The sequence below is a fragment of the Nyctibius grandis genome, chromosome 8 (genome assembly GCF_013368605.1).
Source record: "Nyctibius grandis isolate bNycGra1 chromosome 8, bNycGra1.pri, whole genome shotgun sequence".
Classification (NCBI taxonomy): domain Eukaryota; kingdom Metazoa; phylum Chordata; class Aves; order Nyctibiiformes; family Nyctibiidae; genus Nyctibius; species Nyctibius grandis.
In genome coordinates, this window is record NC_090665.1 from 25619537 (window position 1) to 25641281 (window position 21745).

Here is a 21745-nt window from a genome sequence, read left to right on the forward strand (position 1 = left end):
ACTTACCCAAAAGTGTAATTTTTCTACGGATTTTTACAGCTTTCACTGTAATTGCCTCACTGGTGACTTTATGTTCCACGCTGCCATCAAATGGCAGAGTACTGTCTCTGGGTATATTTTAATGAGTTTACTAGAATCACTAAAGCCCTTCAGATAAATAAGGCTAGAGGCAAGAACAGATTTCCAAGGGCATAGCCCTCAGTGTGCATTTGCCTCTGAAAGACAAATGCTTCCATTAGGCTCCAAACCCTTTGCATGCATCTGAAGAGTCCTCTGGAAGATCCAGATCCCCTGGACAGTTCCAAAAAGTCTCAACGGCTAATCAGGAAAAATAAAGTCACTGATTCATTCCAGCTGGAAGGGATCCCAGAGAATCTCTGTCCAGCCTCCCACTCAAAGCAGCTTCAGCACTGAATCCAGACCAGGTTTCTCAGGGCTTTTCCGGTTCCAGAAAATCTCAAAGACTGATTGCACAGCTTCCTCCAAAAACCTGTTCCACTGCTTCATTATGCTCATACTGACTTTTTTCTTTTTACCCACACCAAACCTCTTGAATCAATTCATGACCAGTCTTTTGGTTTTTTTCTGCCGTGCACCTCAGTGAGAGCTTGGCTCCATCTTCTGCTGTTAGGTCTCCCCACCACTCTCTCTTCCCTCCAGGCTACCAAGCCCTGGACTCTCAGCCTCTCTTCACAGGGCCACTGCTCCAGCCCCCAAGGAGCTTGATGGCCTCTGCTGAACTCACTCCAGTTTAATCCATTCTTTCCTGTACTGGGGGACTCAAAACTAGATGAAGTAATCAGTTGCTCATCAGCATAATAATATCTGCTGTTATACTCAAACATAGAGCACGCTGTAATTGCTTACAATCAAGGATATCGCTGTACAAAGATAGCCATGTATCAACATACCAGCTGCAGATGTGCATTTCTTTTTATTTAATTTTCACAACAGTTTTAAGATCTTTTCATTTCATTGCAGCTGATTTATAGTAAAGATTTTAAACACTCCAGAACCAATGAAGCAGGCTAAAAATTAATTGAAGTGTCTTAGCTGAATATTTTTTAATGCTTAATGAACAATGGCTCAAGTTCACACAGACTTTTAGATCCACATAAAGGGAGCACAGGCTGCCTGTTAAATGCTGCCATTTTGACTTGGTTGTATTTTTACATCCCCCTGTTGGAAATGACTCTACAGGGTGATGGCCAATAGCAATTCAGGCCCAGTACCACTATTGTTTCAGAAGCATCTTCCATTCATTGCACTTGATGGCATCCAGTCTGAATGCTCTCAAAATACATACAAATTTAATCAAACTGTTGATCAACAGCTTTAAAAGAAATAATGGCTTTGTGTTTGTGGCTTAGTCAAAAAAACATTATTCAGTGACAAATATTCTAAAAGTCCCATAAAAAACAATCCCCTAGTATAAATCAAAGAGGATAAACCTTGCAAAGCGATATCACTGATGTCTATTATCCAGATATGATTGATCAGCTGCTTACCCCAACCTCATCTAAATGCCAATCTATGGTGCACAATACAAGCACATTTATTTCTAAAAATAGCAAGAAAATAAGTTGGCCAGACAAAACCTCCCACCTTTGCCCTAGTAATACTTTATATCTGAATCAGGAAGTTCTTAAAAAATAAACTGGTAAAAAAGAACTGGTTAGCAACATCTATGGCTCCTACCAGGCACAAAAAAAGATAGAAGGAAAACGCATGGCAATTTAGAATTTGATTAATAAGTATGAGCAAAACAACAATGGTGGTGTTGCAGACATCAAGTGGTTTCTGTACTGACAGGACAGAGAAATCAGAACTCTTGACGTTTTATCCAGATAAGTACAAAAGTGTCTGATTGGTAGTTTTATAGACATTTAATAGTATTAACTTATATATATTGAGAAGGAAGGATTATCCACACATTTGATAATAATTTAAAGTCCAAATAGTTTTGACCCTAAATTATACACCAAAGTTGTGCATGCTCTCTGCTTTCGTAAATCCTGTATTTTATACCTCTTCAATCTCAGCTATAATTCTCAGGGATGAACAAGCCAAAATGTGCATTATACTCTGTTAACTGAAAAGAGGCTTCAACATCAAGTTTTACACTCTTATAAAAATTAAAAATATTCTAAGTTTCAGTGTGTAAAGATATATCTCCTTCAGTTGTTGCCTGCAACCTGCTATACCCTCATGGCAAATTCAATATCTTGCCACTTTCCAAAATGTAAACTTCATTCTTAAGGAAATACTTGAAGCAGACAAAAATGCAATAGGTCTTTACCGAAATGAATACAAACTGCACCTCACAGAACAATATTAGTATTGCTTAGAGGGTCTCATGCGACATTTCCAGACAAACCTTCCTCAAATCCATTCCAAAAATTACAGAAAACAGCTGTATTTATAGTGAAATACCTTACAAACACAGAAGTATCTTTCACAGTTTTCTTTACTTGTGCCTTACTTCACTGTTGTAATTTGGAATTTTGCCACATGCAATTTTTTACGAAGTGATTAACAATCAAATATTAAGGTATCAGGAAGAGAAACCATCATTTCAGCACAGGAATAGCTATATGCCATAGTTTTAGACCTGTTTCCTTGGGGTTTTTTCTGTCTTTCTGTTGGTCTTCCTACAATATTTTTTTATTTTTAAATACAAGCTAGATCAAATCAAATTTGAAAGAGTGATGAAAATCTGAAAGATAATAAAGTCTTTATCAAAGGAGGGAAGAAGCAGGCACTATTAGGCATCTGGAGGGGTAATGAAAAAGCCAAATTATTGCTGGCAAGGGGAGTAAAACAACAAAAGAAACACTTTCACAGGAGCCCATGCTTCGCATTCTTTCACAAAAGAACTTGGTTCTTTGCTCTAGAGCAAAATTTTTTACTTTTGGCTTCTTGCTTCCATAGTTTCACAAGTAGCAGCTTTCATTGCAGTCTAAGTTACTGTGTCACATGGTTTCTTTTTGGTGAGAGTGAAGTGTAAGCTGTAAGAGGTGAGGAGAGCCTCCTCTTCATTTTGCCCAGTGGTGGACCAGACCCTTCATTCCTGGTAACCTAGTCCCAAGCCTCAAAGGAAAACATAATTGCCTAGTTTAAACACATGCAAAAGTTATACTCACTCTTTTTAGGGTGATACTAAGCCTGAAGATACCAAAAAAAGACACCAGAATAAGTCCACATTTTTATGCTGTTACCTTCACCCAAGAAATCTACCCTACACATTTGCCTCGTCACTGATCTGTAGCCACATGCTGAATCAGATACAAATGGAAGGACCAGATTTAGAAAAGGGCTTTCACATATCTCCTGCCTGTTAAATTTCAGCCAGGATTTTCCATAATTTATTTGGACAAGTTTTTCTATATTCAAAATTTAGAATTTGCAACAAAAATGTTGGAAGACATCTTTAGAAACTTACCTTTGACAAGGGTTTTAATGAAAGTGAAAAAACAAAATGCATAATATAGTAGATGAAAATAATAGATGAAAGCTTTTCTGGAAATCTAACCTCAGTTAACTTATTACTAGGCATATTCTTTTTTTCTGGGACTGAGTCTCAGATGGAAAAGAGTTAATTCAGTTTTTCACTGAATGCAAATCTGACATGGAGTGTAATGTAGTTTATTTTATGGGTATGTATCAAATCCAGTTTGGTACATACCAATATGTACATACTGGTATTAAATCTTAAATTTGGTACTAAAATTTAGTACTAAATCTTAAAGCCAAAATTGAACAAATATGTTTTGAGACATACTGGTGACAGAACTTTTTCATTTCCTTTTTAATTAGAAGTAGAAAAAAAACATACTATCAGGACAAAGATCACTTTCAACACTCTCAGGAAGAAATGAAATGAAAATGTTGCTATTTAATGACAAGTTTAGGATACTGTTTTCCAGGGCAACTTTGTTGACTCCTGGAAGTGGAGGAATTGCTGAAAAAAGCCTAATGTTTTTAGAGCATGAGTCATGAAACATCAGGTTAAGTGCTTTCAGTCCAGCCTGGTCCTCTGCAGTGGTAAGATCTGACAGGGCACTTTGGTGCAGAATTACACCAGATTTTGGCACTGCCATGTAGTCAAGTCTGAATAAATCAACGGAATTTATATTGGTGCTTAAAATTATGCTAAAGTGATTTCCTTAATAAAGCCATAATGAACAGAGTATTATCAAAGTGCATTAAAAAGACAGTTCATATTATAAATTACTATTATACTTTCTACATGATTGTTATCTTAATGTCTTTATGATACATTCAAAGCATACAGTACTTTTCCAGCCTTGATATATTAAAATGCCCTCGTAAATTGGAATAAAATAGCTTTGTTAAGAATTCCTAATATAGGGTAATACTGGTAATGCCTAACGATAGGTGATAGCCTGAATCATAAATGCTTTTCTAAACACATTAGAATTGTTTTTTAGCATCGGATGTTCTGGTCTGATAAGACACTCCTGCGCTAAGGCAACAACAGAAATTAGCAATTGGCATGAAAATTACTGTACAAGAAATTGTGTTGGATTCCCCCCCACCCCTTTCATTATGCCTTTGTGAACTGTATAAAAACAGATTAAAGTGAAAATTCACAACTAGGAGAGACTGAACAGCCGGAAAATGTTTTCCAGAATTAACCAGAAGTATTTTTAATTCTGAGAGAGATTTGATACTTAAGAATAATGACATTAAAATAACCCATCTTTTCAACCTTTTATTTCAAAACATGTTCAGCTGATATTCCATCCAAGTCAGACTTGAACTCATAGGACATATCCTTTACAATGGATGCGATCTCTGCCAGCCTCAGTTGTGGCACTGAACTTGTTCTGCTATTTTTTATTTTTTTTTTAAATATATGTAAAACTATTTAAATATAAGATAATGTAAAATAAATGATGGTGGGGTAAGAGAGTTTTATTGTTTCTTTTTTAATCAAAAGCAGCTTGGGACTGTTACTTTCAAGCAATGAAACCACATATCCCATGTGAGTTCTCAGACATTCTGCATGTGCCACATGCAGCACTAGAAGGTAATGCTAACACCACCTTGAAGAGATTTATGCTGTTGCTTATTTATTGCTTTCAACCTTCTCAGGAGTTTGGTTTGATACCCATTTTCTGTACCGCTGTACAAGGTATGCAGGTGTCTAAGGGCATCTGTACTAAGATACAGTTTTGAATTAAACTATTTATGCCAAATCTAAAATGTATTTCATATTTAATTGCCAAATTAAACCCATTGTCACTTGTTTTCTTTCTTAGAACAGATGTTCAATGCACTTACTCTACATGCTGACAGGTTTTTGGCTGCTTGTAAATCCTGAAAATATTGATCAGTTAAAAATATTCGGATGCTTGCATCCCTCAATTCTGCTTACCACAGCCTTTCTTCCTGGTCAGCTAGAAGAGCACCAGCAATTTTGTTATAATGATAAATGACCCTCATAGACAGGTCACTCTTTTTTACCTAAAGCCACAATTTGCTCCTTCCTTTAGGTCACAACCTGATTTTTCAGGGTGACAGATTTATTACTTTCTTTGTGTGCTAAAAAACAAATCACCAACAATTGCTCAAAATACAGTCCTGTCACAATAACTTTGAACACTTCCCAGCCAGAATGATGCAACACAAGAGGGTTTTTTTCCTGTTTTCAAAGCAGCAGAATCACTTGTACACTTACCACAGCTGTTGTGAAGAGCCATTTGGCTCATTTCATTATGCACACGTCCAGGCTATTCCCCATATTGTAAAATATTTAAAACATTATTAAAAGCACCATTAAGTCTTTTGTAATAAAAGATGTCACTTTTTTTTTAAGTAAGGGTTATGAAAGCATAACTGCAGACTGGCCTGACTGTGGTCCTGAAGAAGAGACTTTTGGCTGGAGGTAGTAAAAATAATATTTGTCAGAAAACAAGCGAGCTTTATGGGTACTTCTATCACATCTCCAAAATCTGGACCACTGGGGCAACTGAGGATTATTCTCCAGTAAAAGAGAACTTTTAGTTTCCTCACGTGTCTCCAGGAAGATTTTTTTCTGGTGGTTCTGAATAACACAATGGTCTCAGGATGCTGGTCCCATGCAATGTCACAGAAGCTAAAACCTCTTTTGGATTTGAGTAAAACCCAAATCCTCAGTTCTCAAAACCTTGGTCCAGCTGCAGTTCCCTAAATGGGAAACTCATTATGACCAGAATAGGGCAGGACAGGACAGGAGTACTCAAGCAGAACAACTACATGAGGCTTGGTGCCTGCTTCCCACATCACACGCTAAGGAACACTGCACTGACCTTTCATGAGCGTGGCTGAAAGACAGGTACCACATCTGGCAACACAAGGAGCAAAGTCATGAGTAGCCCTGGACAAGGGAAGTCTGACCAGAGCCTGCCAGCATAATCTGCCAATATATAAGGTAGAGACACTCAGGATCTACACTACTCTATAGTGCAGAATCGACCAGTGTCCTCAGTGTCCATGATTTATCCACCACACTAACAGCATTTACTTTCTTATCTTCACCCTCAAAATATTAAGTCTTGCAATGTTAATTATTATGTTTGGGGGAGTTGTGTATTTTATAGGAATACAGGAATGGTCAGCAAGCAAGCCAGTGGATGGCCAAGACCAGGAGTTTTGGACCAAATATAACAAGTAGACCAACTGTGACAGAAAATGCGTGTAACAAAAATGCAGTTTGTGATAATCTTATTTAAAGGGCAGAGAAAGAGCTGAGCTACAAAGCAGTGTGCCATTTGTTATGAAAATAACTTTTTCTTCAGAAAATGGCTCTCTTGGAGTCTCCCATCCATAATAGTCTTCCAGATGAAGACATTAGACTGTAACCAATGGAACTAAGTCAGCTTCCTATCTCATTCAGGCTTGGTAAAGTACTTAATCACTTTGTACGTAGCCTCACCCAAAAACTAAAGCAATATAACGCTTGCTTTTACCTTCATGTCCTCAGATCACAAAAACCTCTGAGCAAATACTGATATTCACCATACATACTGATAGCTAGCAGAACAGGGACACAGATTGGTTTGCATGCCTGGATGCTAGTTCTGTACAAACAAAACCAACGAATAAGACAGCAAAGGCAGGCACACATCTATTTCCCAATGCGGCTTGCAAATAAATTGGTCGTTCACTTATTAACCTCTTCATTAATCTGCTACCCAGAATATTTTAATTATATTTCTCAGAGGTTTGCAACGTTTGGTCATATAAGATTCATTGTCTGCTTTCAGCACCCCTTTAATGTGATGCTAATAAAGGTGATTGTTTTGTGAAGAAAAACACTACAACATTCTTCAAATATCAACAGTTATAAAAATGTTCAAATCATTCCAAAATACTTAATTTGGCACAGCTAAAGTTCTATAGTGCTGCAGCTGAGCTCCAGCCCTATAACACAGGCAAAACTCCCACTGAGTCCAAGGTGTTTTCCCCACATAAAGACAGGGGTACATTTTAATGCACAGGGTAGATTTTATAGTCTGTAAATTCCCAAGGCTGGTCTGTCCAAATTTCTCATTTTACACAGAGTTACAAATCCCAACTAGTTCTCTTTTTTAGCTCATAATATACTTTTAACTGAGCTATTGTCCTTATATTATGCGATGTTTGTAATATTATGCCATTAAACACACACACTGTAAACGTATACTGCTGGTTAGCGCACGATTTAATAGAACAGCTTTTGATAACCTGTGTGTAGTACTGTAGAGTTCATAAGGTAGAAGATAACAGCACAAGGAAACAAATGACTCAGAACTATTTCATTTAGAAACTAGTGCATCCTTTGGAATAACTGCCAAATAAGATCACTGGAGTGAATAGCATAGCTGAAATTTATGTAAAAAGAAACTCTGCAGGAGCAAGTGGGGGAAAGCAAGCATTGAGAGGTCCAGAGATAAAGCAATTAAGTGAGGCTGAGAAAAAAACACTTCTTGGGGCAAAAGACCTGCTTCTGTGTATCAATTCAAATACCATTAAAAATCAAAATATACTGAGCTGGAGAAAGTCCTGATTTCAGTCAATAATTGATATTATGCCTCAGTCTTTTGGGTACAAGTAGAGACACTCTGGTCCTGTACAGTTTTTTTTATCTGTGCTTGATGTGCACATGGGTATCCCAAGGCATGTCCCAAGATCTGGATATAATGCTCACTTTGTCCTACTACTTATTTAAAGTGTAGTTGTTTGCAAACATGATCCTTTTCTTGCCACTTCCCAGATTTCTCTGCTCCTATGCTTTACCTTGCACATAGTTTGCAATAAATACAAGCACCGTCTAGTTGCTTTTAAGGAATTTAGATTGCCCTCCCAGCTGCAGTCTTGTACACACATATAGCTGCCTCCAGCTGGCAACTCTCCATTTCAGAAGAGCCACATAATGAACACAAGTTGTTTCCATTTCTTACTGGTGGTTCTAATGAGTGTCTTCTCTGAGGTGTCTTCAATCAAAAAAAAAGAAAATCACACAATCCTAAGACATGCAAGGCTTCCACTAACTTCCATAGAAGAGCATGTGCTTGAGTTACAAATGCTGGGAAACAGATCTATCCATGAAGCTACACACACCATATTTACACTCTTTATATGAGAATACAGGCGATAAGTAGCCTAAAAAGACGCTACTTATCTTTACTGATATATAATGAAGACTATTTTCTATAAGTTGCTTTTTGTATTGTTAAAAGAAATTACTGCTTTTTCAAACCTATCCCCTGAAAGAAAAGAACAAAGTTGGTGATCATTAGCCAGCTTTATTCTATTTACTGAGATAAGGTTTATAGCTCTGATATGAGACAAAATTCTCTCAAGACAGCTCACACTAACCTTTTAGCACAGAAAGTATCCAGATACTGAAAGATGCTGTCCTATCATGACAGCTGCTGCAGGATAGAGAGACTGACTAAATGAGCAAAAAGTAACTGGATTGTGCTCGGTTGTGTCAGTTTATTGTCACTGGGTCCCAGAATACTCCTCTTGGCAGACAACTGTTTTGCAAACTATAACAAGACATGAAGTTAAATCTGCTGCTCTAATCTAACCTGTCTTGCCTATATATGTACAGGTCACAATCTGCGACTGAATTTCTTGCATTTCTCAGATACCTGAAAACTGGCAAAAGAGAGTTGGTTTATTAAATTTCAGATTTTTCCTTTCCTTCCCATGAGGCTAACACGTAAACGCCTAAACAAGGTGCTCTGAACTAGTATGCAAACATGCCTTCCTACCTAGAGTCACCAGAAGGAGAAAAATCTAATGACTTGCAAGCTAGTGTGAACTCACAAAGCTGTAGGGAGCTGCTCACCAGAGTTGTGAAGAAGCATCTCAAAAGCTCATCTGCCAGGCCCTCTCATGATTACAAGCCGGAACATGCCCGTTAGTCTCAGAGCAAAATAAAAATCATACTGTTGTACCAATACAGTGGGAAATGCTAAATTTCCTTGCATGGGTGCCAGCCAGCACAGCTGCTAGAACAAAAGTTAATGTTCTGAACAAAATCACCATGTTGTGACCTCATTCTGAACATAGCTGTTTCCGAGTTGAAGGGATAGACAGACAAGAAAAGAGAAGTAGCTACGGGGGCCTGCCCAGCTCCCACCTTTGCTCTGGGTGAAGGAAAACTGTGCCTGCTAATCCAGAGTAAAGAAATTAATGCCGCTACATGTATGGACAAACTTTAAAACAGATTTCCCTCAGCTAAACTTGCTTCTGTAGAATTTCAGGAATAACAAACTAATGTAAGCAGAAATAACCCTTAGGAATCAGCTATACACAGGCCTTTACCAGTTTAACTTGCTTAAATGGAAACCTTGGGAATTACTGGCATCAGAGGAGAGAAAAGTGCAACTACAGAAAACTAGAGGCAAGAATAATTCTGTTGGCACAGCTGCATTTTTGTTTGCTCCCAATAAGCTTTCCCCAATGTTTCTGTGTTTTCCTGTTGACTCTAATTGAGATCACTTCCTCATAAGGGTGACTTTGTGCCTCTTTCTTTAGGAATCCAAGACAGGGAAGTTACTGGTTAGAGAAGTCTGGCAGCCAGAATCATGGGCTTCCCACCCTGACTCGGCTTGTACATCACTAAATTGTTGATAGTCTCGCTCACTGCTTCCCTTCCTATTACAAAGCTTTATGTGGTTTAATTAAATGTTTACCAAGCCGTTTGCAATCTTCAAATCAAGGTCCAAAGATTAGTACCCAGTTAACAACCCTGGAGATTGGGGATGGCAAAGATTTGTCTCAGTTTACCTGGTTCAACCAAAAATCTATATTAGTGACGAGACAAAGTTCTACCCACCTCAGTTTAACTACATCAGAATAAGGTCCAACACAAAAGCACCACACATTTCTAAAGCATATTTTCTAACTGCATGTTTTGTTGCACTTCATAGAATCATAGAATGTTAGGGGTTGGAAGGGACCTCTGGAGATCATCAAGTCCAACCCCCCTGCCAGAGCAGGACCAATCTAGGGCAGGTCACACAGGAATGCATCCAGACAGGTCTTGAAAATCTCCAGAGAAAGAGACCACAACCTCTCTGGGGAGCCTGTTCCAGTGCTCTGTAACCCTTACAGTAAAGAAGTTCTTCCTCCTGTTGAGGTTGAACTTCCTGTGCTCTAGCTTGCATCCATTGCCCCTTGTCCTATCGCAGGGCACAAGGGAAATCAAGTAAAATAGGCAATTCTGTTTCTGCAACAGCCCTTGCAACAGACTCTCAAACAAATGTGAGGTATTTTCACTTGGATTCTCAGTTTTGCTTATGTGCACAGGTCTACCTAATGCTTAATTCACAGCTCTAATAACTCCTGAGAACAGCTCAGCTGCAGAGAATGAACCATAGACATTTGCACCTATGAATATCAGCTGCTACTCTTAGCTAAAGCACACATTTCTGGCACTGTCAATCACCAGGACCCAGCAGGACACACACTATTTGATTGCACAAAACACCTACATATGCCCTGTGGAGCCAGAATGGTGAAATCCCAGCAGAGAGAGATAATCAACAAATGAAAACAGTAGCAGCTTTAAATGCCTGCATGCATAAGATGAGGCAGTTTTATCAGGGAAGATAGAGGCTTTGGCAGGACATCCCAGAGCACACCACTTCCCCCCCCGCCCACCCCTCCCAGCCTCCCCATTTAACATTTGCATGCCCTCCCTTTAAGGGCCTCAGTCAAAAAGCACGGATGTCAGTAAACTTAGAGACACAGAATCACTTTTCCATGAAGGCTCAAATCACACCAGATATTGAACCATCACATATTTGCTGTTGATTTTGTGCACACATGGGGCAGTTACCATGGATCAATCACAGTTGCTTATTCCTGAGGTGGGGTAGTCATATATATCATGTAATCATAGAATGGTTTGGGTTGGAAGGGACCTTAAAGATCATCTAGTTCCAACCCTCCTGTCACAGGCAGGGACACCTTCCACTAGACCAGGTTGCTCAGAGCCCCATCCAACTTGGCCTTGAACACTGCCAGGGAGGGGGCAGCCACAGCTTCTCTGGGCAACCTGGGCCAGTGTCTCACCACCCCCACAATAAAGAATTTCTTCTTAATATCTAATGTAAATCTACCCTCTTTCAGTTTAAAACCGTTCCCCCTCATCCTATCACTACATGCCCTTGTAAAAAGTCCCTCTCCAGCTTTCTTGTAGGCCCCCTTCAGATACTGGAAGGCTGCTATAAAGTCTTCCCAGAGCCTTCTCTTCTCCAGGCTGAAAAATCCCACTCTCTCAGTCTGTCATCATAGGAGATATGCTCCAGCCCTCTGATCATCTTCGTGGCCCTCCTCTGGACTCACTCAAAATATATCAATATATTTTTATATATCTCAGAAATTAGAGTTTTGGCTTTTATTAAATGGTCTAAAATTCAAGTTCTGTGCACAGAACTTAAGTTCCTTAGATGAAGCCCAACTAAATCAAGCTAAATCAGACTCCTCTTTCTCACCTAAAGCACTCATCTGACACTGGCTCCTTTCACTTGGACTCTTTCTAGCTGTCACTATCTCCTCACAAGTTACTTAGAACACGCCTCCCTTTTCCCAGGCAGCAATAGCAGGCAATATATACTCCCCTTCAGTGCAACCCTCTCAGCCTGTTCTTGCTACAAAGTATGTGTAGATGTAGATAATACAGCAAGCAAGCCTCATTGGAATAACCAAACAGATAAAATGCACAAGTAATTTAATGAACAAAACATCTAAGATAGTGCTTTTCCATACCTTGAATGTCACTAGTTGTTCAGATCATAATAACATCATGTTAGGTTTCATTCTGGAGTCTTTGAACTCCTTCCCCACCCTCCACATCATATCAGTAAGCACTGAAAAACTTCGCATTGGGTAGCTCTCTTTTTAATTTTACCTCCTTAAATCTTCAGTTCTCATCTTTTGGCAAAATCCATTCAAACAGGGCTCACAAGTTAATGGTTAAACTTGTCGTTTGTAGTACCATTAATATAGGTCAAGCAGCACAATAGTTACAACTGCTGAGAGGGAAGGTACATAAAGACACAGTAAGCAGTTCAGGACCTTATTACAACATGTCTATCAAATGCAGGGGTACAAACAATGTGCCTGATTCATCAAAAAGATAACTTCTGCTGACAGTACACACTGTTCCCTGAAGTCTCTTACGCAGGGCTCAAAAATTAAAATTGGAAATGTAAACTACACAGACACATTCTTGCAAATGTGAGTATGTTTCAGCACAGTGAGCATTTCTATGCAAAATACCAAATACAGGCAGTGGGATGAATTCAGCTCTCATTTGCATCACTGAGCACTGAAGAAATCAGCAACAGCTATGACTTTACTCTGCAATTTCTCTCATGAAACCAGGGGAAGAATTTGTCCCACCAGGCCCAAGGACACACATTTTTCACTGTGGGACGCACATGCATAATGCCTACAAGAGGGATTACCTTATGCTTTATTCAAGAATATTCAAAAGGACAGACCTCTATGCCTCAAAAACTTAGTATTTCAGGAATACTGACAGTAAGTACTTTTTCAAAACTAATGGCACCTTAAAGCTTCACAACATGGATTACTTATGTTCAGCACCAGTCATTCACTGTCTGCCAGTTCAAATAGACATCATTCCTGACTTGGCTCCCAAGATCCCTGGCCAAGGTTCCCAAACTAAAGTAAATTCCCAGATACTCTGCTGGAGCAAAAGCAGAAAGAATAGCCAGGCCTTGAGACTGATAGAGCCTACCACATGTGTCACTGAGACACCTTCCTCTTCCCAATTATTTGTATCATAATAGCATGTAGAAGCATCATTCAAGTTTGCAACATCAAGTGTAGCCCCCACCTCCCCCCAGCCCCAGCAAAACCAAACGTGATAAAGCTGACTTTTCTGACCAAGCATTTGGGAAGTATGAGTAGCATTTCAAGCAGTTTCTCCCTTTTAAACAGAAATACTTCTAAAATCCTTTTGCCTCAGTCTATTCATTAGAAAACTCTATTCATGCCCAAGATCTAGCAACTGTAATTCCAAGAGGATAAGTTTGACTATTATTAATCTGGAGTGAAGAGATGAAGTTGAATTAAGCAGAATATTTTACTATGTATAACAAAATACAGAACAGATACCAGAAAAACAGAAGTCATCGCAGATTAAAGTTATAACATGCCTAAGACTTTCTTTCATACTTTCGTGTTTTTTTCATTGGTAAAAATTGAAGACAGTTTTCTTCCATTTATCTCACTGGTGTAATATTTTGCTTTTCTGCAGTACCTATTATCTCTTATTTCAATGTGCTTTATGAACCTTGGACTAGATCTTCAGCAAATGTGAATCAGCATAGCTCAATACTGACTTTAACAAAACTCTTGAGTTCACACTACCTGAAGAGTGATTATCTGATGTTGCACAGTCCTGTAGACAGAGAAGGGACATGTAACAATAACATGACGTTAAAACACAGTAGAACTCAGGTGTAACGCTACTAATATTTTATGAGATAAAAACATCCTGTGGACTCATGATTTTAAACACTGCTTAAAGCTCACCAAAAAGCATTCTAACCACCTTGTGCATGTTACACACTGTTAGGCATGTCTCATCTAGGGTGTTTTCCAGTAAAACAAATCATGTCACACAATTAAATATGCACTTTTGACACTTTTCAAGTTAATTCCATTGCATGTTATACGTACTACACAATAAAGACAGATCAACAGACTACTCTGCCCTCTCATTGTACTCACCCTGGTAAGGCAGCCCCTCATGACAGCTTGGATTATAAAATAGTTTGCTTCAACACTAATACCAGCATGATAAAGGGATTTTTATGCATTCATCTGGACATTTTTTCACTCCTTATTACAGATCGTCTCTAATAGCTTCATATGTTGCACTTCCCTCACTAGGATGAGATGTGCTCCACTTTAGCACAGATGTACAGGAAACCCTGCTACAGAATAGTTCCTCCCTATTAACAGAGCTGAATCCTTTTTGTACAGAAAGTGCTTACGTTAATGAAAACAGCATTGTCTCACACTATTGTTTTTCCTGAACATCAATAAAGATTTGATTTAATTCATTTGATAACTACAAGGAAGAAGGAGAAATAAAGTAACACAAAGTCAAAAAAAACTGTCCACAGAAAATTAGGAACAAGAAATACAAGAGTCCACAGAACACAATGTAATTGCCTGTAAAAACACACATGACATGGTGGGAGTAAGGCTGCTTCCTTAGGTACTTGAGGGATCTCTCTGCACAGTCATCCAGGAAGCACGAGGTGGAGTTGTGCCCTGCTGATGTTCAGATTTCTAAGGGAAGAAGGAAAGGGCTTTGTCTTCTCCCATCCACCACCACCATTTCACCCTAAGAAGATAGCTGCTGAAATTCAGCTAATAACACTTCACTCCATTTAAAATGGGGAAATAACAAGACACTTATAAATACAACAGAAACCATAAGCCAGCCAAACCAGTTCTACTAGCCTCTCTAAAATGATGTTCTGATTCTGAAGATGTGTGTTATATTTCAGTGAATTTCTCCTTCTGTTATTATGACTGTCCTATTTAAACACAGGATACAACTAAAGCTGTTGATGTTGCTAAAGCACTTGGTAAATGTTGATAAATCAGTACAATTTAGCATTCAGGTGTACTTCAATTGGGTTAGCCAGGATAACAACAATTTGCCTGGTTTCTACTAAAATGTAGATAGAAACACACCTGCCAATAACGCAGCCCTAATTTAAGATCACATCTTTGTAAAAGTGATGCAAATTTATGTGAAAACCATTAGACCATAATAAAATCATTAATATATCTAATGAAACCTAGTTTCTTACTAGCAAATCTGTGTACCCACTTATGAAGCAGGTGGATGGTCCTAGAAATATGACACTTGCTGTGAAGAAATATAGACTGTATTAGTGGTGCCTTATCTGAAGGCATGTTCACACTTTGGGAAGGCTACTAAGTAGGCTTCATCTCTAAGTTATGTACTTTATTAAGGATTCTCCCTCTCGTGTGGCATGCTTGAAACGTGATAAACCATTCGGAAAACTGCAAGTAGCAAACTCTCCTTTAGAACACTTTGGTAACCTGGTAGTACAATGGGACCTTTGTGCTTTGGAGTGACTCTAGGACTGAATCGTATCATCACAGTGATTCAAAATTCTCTCAATGGCTCCTCAGAACAATGGCATAAAAGCAATTGAGGCTTAGGGAGAAGTACAAAGTACCATACATTGCAGACAGCTTTCAACATTGTGGGTAATGAAATCAAATAAGATAAAGTGAGGATCACCTCATTCACTATCCAGCCACTTTGGTCTGTCTGCTTTAAAGATGGTTCTTTTTATCTTCCATAAGCAGAAAGCTGCAGGCTTACAGGTCCAACATGTGAAACTCTGCTAGGTCTCAGAGCTCCCCTGTGCACACAGAGGTCTTGCATAGAAGGCTCAGGTTTCTTGGAGGTTTCATTTTAACATGTTCAACTTGTATTTTCTAGTCAACTCATCTCAAAGATGGTTTGGTAGAATCAAAAACATAGCTGTGGAAATTCTGGGATGCTTAGGTTTTGGGCAGGGTGGTCAAACTATAATATACTGAAGTGGGATCATAGTTGTTTTCATAGCAATCAAGGCATAGAAGATGCTTCACAGATAAGATTTGATACCTTCTTGTAAAGATAGATTGTGTAGAACTCAGCCCAGCAGACCCCTTCCAGATATGATAAATGCCTATTCACTTTTGATGTTATCAGCACAGTTACCTCCCACGTGTGAGGCAGTTAGACATATTGACATGGCTGTCTGAGCTGAAGCCTTTCTCAACAAACAACCTTTTGCAATAGGATCAAGATTAGCTTCAAATCCCATAAGAATCTGCTATGAAGCCCCAGAGCTAAAGCTTTTCAGCATTTGCTGAGGTGTTTGGGTGTGGGTTGGTTTTTTTTGGTTTTTTTAAACAGAACAGGGCCTTTTTATGTGGCAGAACCACTGAGGCTGTAGCTTTGCAAGCTGCTCTGCTCAAAGAAAGTTCCCTCCAAGACAGATTTTCAGTGTGCAGCTGCTTTCAGCACAGACCAGATCAGGAATGGGGTCCCACAGCCCCCATCATCCAGTGCAGTCAGAGGGACTTGGGGACTTAAACAACATTATGGATTGCAACTTTCCAGCAGAACAAAACCATTGGGATCCAAATGCCACGCTGCAATTGACACAAATGCTATCAAAGGAGGTGAAGAAACATAGTACAAGCTCAAAGGTTGAAAGCGATCCTTATTCTTCCAACGACTACAGTACAAGAATACAGCCTTAGGCTACTAATGTTGCCTGCTATTCTAGTGTTGCCTATATAGAATATTTACTGTGCCCCTTTTTTTCTATAAAGGAATAATTTTGAGTAACAGCAGCAGTGCTATTACTGCAAGCAGCACAAAAGCCTAACTTGAGAACATCCTCAACATCTGCATTTCAGAAGGTTCTCAGTGCAGGTGCCAAGATAAGATTTCAGACATATATGCGAAGAAGCAGCAGCCAGAGGAAATCTGTCCACAACAGAAGACAGTGATGGACCAGGCAAAGTGAGAAAAACATGATCTAAAGTCAAAATGGAGGAGGAATAAGATCAGACAGCAACAGAATGAAGAAGCAAGAGATTAAAATGTTTGTGTTTGAAGTATCAAAATGTGTTTTTATTCACGTGGTATAAACATTTTAAGCTACAATTTCACTTGAATTCTGCTAGTTTAAGTCCACTGATACTATAGGAGAAATGATACAGAAATACCTGACTTCCTGCCAAAATCCTAGTCCATTGAAAAATTACAGAACATTTTCCAAACTTTTGAAACTTCAAAACAATAAAGTCTCAGCTCTTGTCTCTTCCCAACATTTTATACAACTACAATGTCAGTGACTTGACTAAAGCAGTTCTCACCAGAATAAATTAGGAAAGGATTCTAGTTCATTATTTCTTTTCATAAAGAAACTGATAGAGTTGGTTGGAATCTCCACCAACTGAAGTCAATGTCTCTATACATTTGCCTGAACCCTGATCCCGAGTCAGAAAGAACTTCCACCCCATTCCATCCCTCTTCTGTCATTCAGTGTTTGTCATTTGTCTCAGTGTGATTTGAGTAAATAATTGATCTAGTACATTTATGTATTTTAAGCTTAATGGGTGTTTGCTCTAAGACTGAACATCATCACAAAATTGTTTATATTTTAGAGTTTGTGAAACTCTGATGCCTTAATGAGAGAATTCTATACAGCTTCTTGAGATACAAGATACAGATCCAGGGAAGACAAGAAGACATTTCTTTTACAGCCACATAGGAATGTCTACACTGGCATCCTCCCCTCACTATCAGATTCGGAACTTACCATGCTGTTAATATGAAATGAAAAATCAATAGTTATTGTTCTGTCATTACCTCCCATCAACTGATGTTTGAGTGTCAAACATGGCAGCAAGTTAATGGTAACACAAGGCACAGGGGTTATTTTTCAGAAACACGCTTGAGCCACACATTACACATGCCCTGGCCCTAACTTCCCACCTGGACAAGTGCTCTGTCCCCTCTTGAGGCACTGGTGAGCAGCTGAGAAGGTCTGTGTGCCCACACAGCAACCACCTGGTTTGGAGCTGGTGCAAGCTTTTCACAAGCAAGATCTTCTGAAGGTCAGTGGTGCCCTGTCCCAACACCACCAAAGGGAAAGAGCACATTCTTCTTAGATGCCCTTTGTTGTGAACTATGTGAGCAAAATTGCTTCTCCCTTTATAAAAGAAAAAAATCCAAAACTATGTATCTAATGGGAGAATCCCACTACGATCAGACTGCTATTTGAAAAGCCTCCACATTCTAACCAAAAAGCACACACAAGTTCCCAGCAAGTCCCTATGCTTCATTATAGAAGTAGCTATTATCCCTTCTTAGGAAGTGATGAGAAAAGCACTCACATAAGCTGTCAGGGAACAGCAAGAGCCAGCTACACCCTGAGAGGAGGCAAACCGGGAGCTAAGGGCAGCAACAACGTAGACTGGATAGGGAACTCACCGACAGAGTGCAGTCCCACAGCACAGGAGCTGGTCAAGGAGAGTAGTGGCAAGTCCTACTGATGCTTCAGTGGTCATTCGGTGAAAGCAATAAAACCAGCCAGGTCTGAGGTCAAGCCAGGAAAGACAAAGAATAATTCAGGAACAGGGCCCCATCCAGCACAGCTCAGGAAAGGGGCTGAGTCCCCAGATGGAGCTTAAATGAACCCGTGGCCTGGTGGGCGGGGAGCATGTGACTGGGGGCCCAGGTGAAGCTGATCAGGGCCATTAAGGCCTATTAGTGACCTCGGGGCCCTGACAAAAGCTTCATTTTTTTTAAATCATCCTAGAATTGTCCTATTAAATATCTATTACTGTGTATATATATGTATACATTTGTAAGACAGTATTTTCCAGAGGTGATGATCTGGTCTCCATCTTAATTGTACACACTGTTATCTGGACCACTGAAAAGCATTTCAGTCTAATGGGAGGGCAGGCAGGGGTGACCAGAGGAAAGCAAGAGTAACATTTTTTAGGATGAGAATAATGCGAGTGTACAGTTAATAAGGGTACTGGAACATCTGTTCATATTTCCTGATGTGGTAGAAGTACCCAGAAGCCCAAGCCTGAGACAAAGAACTTGGTCTACGCACTATACTAACAGAATGGCTGAACAGGAGCTAAAGATTTGCATGCCACTGCAGATGCATTAACAGTCTGATTTAAAGCTGCTCCCTGAAAGTCAGGGCTGCTCAGAAATCCCAGGTGCCACTGCTCTCCCCAGAAATATAGGCACCCTAATTCCGGGGTCATCTGCATTTTTTACTGTGGTCTAAGCACATAAAATAGAATAAGTATAGTGTCTAACAAACTGTGGGCACATTGTATAAAAAGATATAAAAATATTAATTAATATGTTATACTAATCTATTATTCATGTAACTGCACTAGGGAGACTGTTTTTGAAGGAATGAAGTATTTCTCAGATCTTAAGTCTACTTGTTCCATTTTTTAAGAACTGCAATATTTACCAAGAATGGTGCCTAAATGACTTGGAAGACAATGAAGAAAACTGTGTTTCTTCAGTGTTATATGTGCTTGTGAAATATATCCATTGGACAGAATATATATTTTTTTTATTATGAAGCTTACATCTAAAGTAGTTACTGTTGTTCAGATTTCAGTATATGCCTCCAGAAAACAACCACCTTAAATTTTAAATTGACAAGAGAAAGACTAGTGTTCTGTTTAATTATTAGTGCCATAAACCAAAGCAATATTTACCTGCCTATAACAGAGCTTAGGAAAATCCACTTATCTCTTCTGCCAGGTGCTACATTTCTCACCGCTATTAATAAAATGATCAGAAATTCTTTTTTCTTAATGGTCTTTACCCCACTTTTCTCTCCTGTCCAGTGTCCTTCCCAATGAAAGTCAGCTTTGAAACTGGAACAAATTCTGCACTTGCTCATTGAGAAGATAGAAAGAAGTGGAAGTGCTCCTCTGTACCAGATCTGGCCCGTTGCTTGAGTACTAAGCCTTGATTCCTCCTCCCTCCGGCTGGAAGGTAGCCCATCGAGCATGTATTACATGCTGTTCTGCAGTTCATCAGCTTCCAGAAGTCTTTCTATTCCTGGTTCAATAAATGAGTTTCAGTAAGGAGACCCCCTCTGCTTACACATGAAATGCCACTCTGAACTGCTTACTTTTGCCAGTCTTTCACCTTCCATTAGCGTTCAGCATGTGCTTACTCCATGGTCTCAAGCGAAGCCAGTTGGTGTGTGGCATAGCACACATGCAGCTTCCTTCGGGGGCAGAAACTAGTCAGAAACTCATCAGAGCACTCAGGGTCTTTCAGGATTTAGTTTCCTAAGGTATGATTTGGTATTTCCATCCTGCCCCAAGCTAAGGTGTTGGGGGTTTTTTGGGTTGGGGAGGCAGGCATGGTAACAGTGTCATCCCTGCACATGTGTATGTATCTTGAAAAAACAGAGAATGTAGCTACCAAATTCAAAAGGTTTTAAGTTCCATTTAAGATCCACTTTAAGACTCTTTCTCCTCTCCTCCTTCCAAAGTAATATATTCCTGGTAGTTTATTAATAGTGCTCTAAGAAGAAACTGTTTTCTGCTCCTGAGTGCTATGTGAGATGATGGATGAATTCGCAACACCTGTTACTGCTGTGTACCTGGAAGTAATTTCCCCCTGCCTGTTTCACAGAAATCTGTTCTTTTCTCACAAAGTCAAACACTCTGCTCCTATTTCTAGTAAATATCTCCTAGATAAGCTTTGAAAAGGTTCCGTGAGTAACTAATTAATACCATTTCTCTTTATATGCCAATAAGTTAGATTACTGAAGAAAAGGAGGTGTGCAAGAAATTAAAATTGAAGCTACTTACATAGGTAGACAGACAGGCAGATAAAACTTGCCTAGATAGCTCTTCTCCCACCACGAAAAATTTTTATTTCTCCAGGGCAGAGAGCTAGCACTAAATCTGTGTCCCACCAAAGTTCATGCTACCCCTTCAGCTAAGGCCAAAAGAGGACCTCTGCAATCCACAACTGTATGCTTCCTTCTGCACAGAACTGAGTTTTCCTCCTAGGCAGTCCTGAAGGTTTCCTGATTGTTCATTTAACCTAAGAAAGTACTTACAAATGTCTGCATTTACCTCCTCATCTAGATTAATTTATTAGCAGATATATTCACTGAAATACATTTTTGTAAGTAATTATTAGGGAAAAGTCACAGGAAGCAATTTTATAATTCCTACAACTCATTATTCATCTCCAAATATGGTTTCTATTAAATTGTGTTCTTTCAAACAGAGAACAGAAACACATGAGAGACTAAAATATTCTCATTAATATAATCAGGGAGAACAGTTCATGCTTTGAACACGCACAAAGAACTTACCATGCTTCTGCTCACCAGAGTTGCATTTGAATATGCTGAAAATCACGAGTAAGGAGTAGCATATGCTGAAATGTATTTTAATGCCATTACATTCTATTACTGAGGTGATAAACATAACATGTAAAATGTATATATGTAAGAAAACAAAACTAACAAGACATTTAATAGTGCAGTCATACTGTAAGACCAAACAGGAATTGAGAATCAACTGATGGAAATGACTTAATAAATTAGAACTTTACATTTCAGTACTGCAATTACTTCACTGG